The following is a 5,523-nucleotide window of genomic DNA, read 5'->3' on the forward strand; positions in this document are numbered from 1 at the left end:
GGGAGGTGATGCGTCAAAGGAAAATCATTTGTTTATTATGCGACGGCAAGCATCCCTGCACTAACAAAGTGAGAACCCAAACTTTTACACGTTGCATAAGGATGCAATGAAAGACGTAATGGATGACATTCACTTCATCTATGTCCCCCATTACCAGGAGAATAAAAAAGAGATGCTAATTGTTACGGATAGCATTAAAATACCGTATTCTCCCATGGTTGAAGGTTCCAAGAAGCCAAAGGTACAGCATTTGCTAACTCTAGAACACTGGGCTGCTATGAGATTTTGGATGCGAGTTTGTGATTTGCGCAAGGAAATGAAGGGGAGGGATGAAAATGACGAGAAATTGCAGGGACTGAAGATACTTTTAGATTATGTGCATTGGATGTGTCTTTCCATGGCCGTGATGAACAAAGAGGGAGAAGTGCTTACAACAAAGGGAAGACAAATTGCAAACATATTCAACCATGGCAACAATGAAGCAAAGGGACTTACTGAAGGTGAAGCAAGAAAATTGGTGAGACAAATTATCAACGGCTCCGAGGAAGAAAGCGAAGCAGCAGCATGTCAATTAGAGTCATGTTTATTTTGACGTGTTACAAATAAATTAAAACTGTGTTTTTCTGGTTGTTATAAAATTACTATATATGTTAGAAATAAGTTAAGAACTACATGTTTCTCTAATTGTTACGGAATTATAATTGCTAGTAATAAGCTAGAGCTATGTGTTTATCTAATGGTTATAAAATTACTGTGTCTATATATTTTAATTTGTTAATGTAGAAATAAGCTAGAACTATATGTTTATCTAATGGTTATAAAAGTACTATGTGTTTAATGTAGTTTTTATTTGAATGTTTTAAATGTAATTTAGGAAAATGATTCTGTTAATTTTCATGAACTCATTAATTTTAACAATTATATTTCTCTATTTTTCATTTTAATTTTTTAAATTTTATATTAAGAAATTATTAAATATTTTATGTAAACCGTTTAAATTTTATTTAATCATTTCTTTTAAATATAATTAAAAAAAGTCATTTACATATAAATTATATTGCTGAGAAAAACATCAACGTAATCTTCATTTTTTCTCAAGGTTGATTCATAAATTTAAATAGCAAGCTTTCTCTTTACATTGAATGTGGAAACAGGTATTGCAAACAGTATATGCAAATTGTGTTAAATAATGGGAAAGTGTCTAGATAATATAGCAGCACTTCAACTGGAATAATGTGTATCTTAATGTGTTAGAAATAATTTAGAATTATGTGTTTATATAATTGTTATAGTATTACGAGGTAAGAAAACAAATAAGTTAGTGATTATTTGAAAACTAAATTTAGGGCCAGATCGTTAATTAGTTTTTCTTTTAGCTTTTTCATCTTATCTTTCAAAGTTCAATTTTGTTCAGCTATTTCTTATATGATATCTTTAATTTAATTATTTTTAGCTTATTTTTGAATCTTAATATTTTATTTTCTAACGATTCGAATTTATCTGCGAGCATTGTGACTAATTCCATTTATATTTTATTTCTTTTTATTTTCTCATTTTTCTACTAAATTGAAACGATAATTAAAAAAAATATAAAGCGACTTTGCTTAACCCCTTAATAGATTAAAGTTTTGAATTCTATAATAAGATACTCCTAATAATAATAATTATATACTTAATGCATATGTGTTATGCGTTTTAGCATTAAATATGGACATATTTTTATATGTACATAAAAAATGGACATATTTTTATATATATCCATATTATAATTAGTAGAACATTAATGTTCATGATGCAGTTTTGCAAATAATAATCATGGTAATAGTCGTGATGATGCAGTTTTGCAAATAATAATCATGGTAATAGTTGTGATTGATGCAGATGAAAATAAATTTAGAAATGAGGGTGGAAACGATGTCGACATGTTATGAATGAGATATCTCAACATTTGAATTGTTGGAAGAAACTGGAAGTAATTCCAACTACCCAGAACCAACATTCAACAGTGATTTTAATGCAGTTTCTAGAAATTGTTGACAAAGGGGTAAACTTCTTCAGGAAGCCATCGCCCGAATTGATATCCAGAACCTTCTTCATCCTGTATAAATACCAGTTTAAGCAATGAATGGAAGCAAGTCGTGAAGTTTTCTGTGTTTAGTGTTTATAAGTTGAGTCTCTCTGCTCTCTCTAATATGGTATCAGTGTCGTGCAGCGGAATCGTGGTGAGCGTCGTGTGAGGCTCGGTGGTGTGAGTTAGAGCTCTGTGGTGTTGAGCAATGTGAAGAAGCAGTTGAGTTCCAAGTTCTGTGTGTAGTGTTCAATCTTTGAGTCTCCGCTCTCTCTAATTTGAAGAGGCAGTGAGTCATTGTTATGTTTGAGTCTCCGCTCTCTTTCTGAGTAAGATGAGTATTCTGTATTTGTGAGTGTGGCGGCCGTGGCAGAGAACGGCAAGGGATAGCGGTGCTGATGACCGCGTTGGCTGCTTATGAGAGACACTGCTGATTGTGTGAGCTGTTGGCGTTGCTGCTATTCATAACAGTAATTTGTGTTTAATTCTTTCTTGCTTGTTTTTATTGTGGCGCAGAGAAATATACTGTATTGGGTGCTGCTCAAAAATTGGACAGAACAGTTATGTTGTTTTCTTTGAAGATTGTGTTGCTGCATTTTTATATAACCGTAACTGGACTAAGATTAAAGAATCTATTTTTTATAAGACTGTAACTAGATCAAGACTCTGATTTGAGTTCTGTGTATCAGTTGAAATTCCAACCATCCAATTTAATTGCTTTTGTGACTAAAAAAATTGGAAATTTTTAATAGTGAAAAGGAGTGGTGAAAATGTTTCTGAGATTTAGTGAGAATTGGTGCATTTGGATTTAGATTTGGTGGCATTTTGGTGATTGGATAAAAAAAATTTCATCATGGCAAATTTATTACTTGATACTCATATGAATGAATCCACCAAACTTGATGGAGAAAATTATGTGAATTGGAAATTCAAGTTAATGACTATTTTAGAAGGAAATAATTTGTGGTCCATTGTGAGTAGGGATGAGCCCAAACCCATTGTTGCAGGTTCTATTCCAGATTGGGAGAAAAGGGAGACAAAAGCAAAGGTGTTGTTGCATATGTTTGTAAAGGACAACATTATTCCTCACATCAGAGATTGCAAGACATCAAAAGAAACATGGGATACGCTGAAGGGTTTGTATGAAACAACAAATACAAACCGAATCTTGTTTTTGAAGACTAAGCTTTTATCTCTAAAAATGGAAGCAAATGAAAATATAAGAAATTTCATATCTCGTGTCAAATATTTAAGTGATAAGTTAGGAGATATTGGTGAAAAGGTGTCTAGTACTGACTTAGTCACCATCATATTAAATGGCTTAGTGCAAGATTATCAAATTTTTGTTTCAAGTCTTGCAGCTAGAGAGAAACCCCCTACATTTGATGAATTGACAGGAATTCTTCTACAAGAGGAGGAGAGGATGAAGAGCTTTAATTTGGGCTCTAGCAGTTCAGATTTGGCATTGGTGGCTAAGGGAAAATATCCATACAGAGGCAAGCCATGGGACAAGAACAAAGGAGGCAAGTTTCAAGCAAAACAAAAAGGTATGACACAATCTAAATTTCCAATCCATAAGAGAAATGATGAGTGTTATTATTGTGGCAAACCTAGGCATCATTCTAAAGATTGTTATAAAAGGAAATATAATGAGTCTAGGCAAAGAAACAGAAGGCATAATGGAAATTTTGTGGACAAAGATACCTCAATCAGTGATGGATTTAAAAATCTTAAATTGTTTGTTTCTGATGCTACATTGTCTGTGGAAAATGATGATAAGAATGCTTGGTTCATTGATTCTGGTGCGTCACTCCATATGTCTTGTAATAAGGAGTGGTTTGATGAATATCATGAAAACATTGATGGAACATATGTTTGTCTAGGAGATAACAGATCACTTAAAGTTCAAGGTTATGGAGTAATAGATGTGAATTTTCCTAATGGACAAGAGAAACAGATCCATAATGTGATGTATGTTCCTGATATCAAAAAGAATTTAATCTCTCTTTCTACTATTACTAACCAAGATTTGAAGGTGGAATTTGTTAAATCACAATGTATAGTGAAAGACATTCAAGATAAGTACAAGGTTATTGCCACAGGAACCAGAGTTGGAGGCTTGTATAAGTTGGATGTGACCGGGAAAAGTCATCAAGCGTTGGCATCTACAACAATATCAACAGTAGATTTATGGAATCAAAGGTATGGACATCTAAATCACAAAGATTTAATGCTACTTCAAAAGAACACAATGGTTGAAGGTCTTCCTATCTTGAAGAATGATCATGTTGAATGTGAAGCATGTGTACTTGGAAAGCAACATAGGGAGGAATTTCCTATACATAAAGAAAAAAGGCAAAGGGAAATGCTTGAATTAATTCATACTGATGTATGTGGACATATGCAAACTAGATATATTGGTGGAGCATGGTATTTTCTTATTTTTGTGGATGATAGATCTAGGTATACATGGGTTTATTTCATAAGAAAGAAGAGTGATGTTTTTGAGTATTTTAAAGAATTTAAGAATATGATAGAAAAACAAACTGGTAATTACATCAAAATTATGAGATTTGATCAAGGGGGAGAATTCAAATCAAGAGAATTTAATCAATATTGTAAAATCAATGGGATTCTACAACAATTCACAGTGCCACATATAGCTCAGCAAAATGGAGTTGCTGAGAGGAAAAACATAACTAGTTGAATGTGCACGTAGTATGCTTCAAGGTAAAAATATCTCTAATGTTTTTTGGGCCGAAGCCATTAATACTGGTGTTTATTTGAAAAATATAAGTCCAACCAAAAGTTTAGATCTTAAAACACCTTTTGAATCATTTTATGGGTACAAACCAAAAGTGAGTCATTTAAGAGTTTTTGGTTGCAAGGCATTTGCTCATATTCCAAAAGATGAAAGAAGAAAACTTGATGCAAAGTCAATTAAGTGCATATTTATTGGTTATTGTGATAATCAGAAAGAATACAAGTTGTTTGATCCCAGTACTCATAGACTTCTTGCAAGTATGGATGTGGTGTTTCATGAGAATACAAATGAAGGTGATAAAATAAATAATACTAGTGTATGGCATGATATTGATGATTATGTCAAAATAGATACAAGTGTTGAACAAGAACAGGAACAAGCACAGGAACAGGTACAAGTTCAAGAGCAAGTAGCATCAAGCAGTCATGACACTCCAAAGAGAGGAGAGGAGACTCTGCAAAGCCGAAAGAAAGATGAAAGTAGTAAAACTCCAAGAAGGTCATCACGTCAAAGTCAGGTACCTGTAAAGTATAAAGATTATGCATTAATGTCTCATGTTATGAATGTTGTAGAACCTTCAAGCTATGAGGAAGCTAAAGAATATGAAGAATGGAGAGATGCAATGAATGAAGAATATAACTCTATAATGAAGAATGACACATGGGAATTAACAAAATTGCCTAAAAACAAA

This window comes from Pinus tabuliformis, chromosome 1_2, assembly GCF_031772625.1.
Source record: "Pinus tabuliformis cultivar Carrire ecotype Pingquan chromosome 1_2, CPIR1, whole genome shotgun sequence".
In the NCBI taxonomy this organism is placed as follows: domain Eukaryota; kingdom Viridiplantae; phylum Streptophyta; class Pinopsida; order Pinales; family Pinaceae; genus Pinus; species Pinus tabuliformis.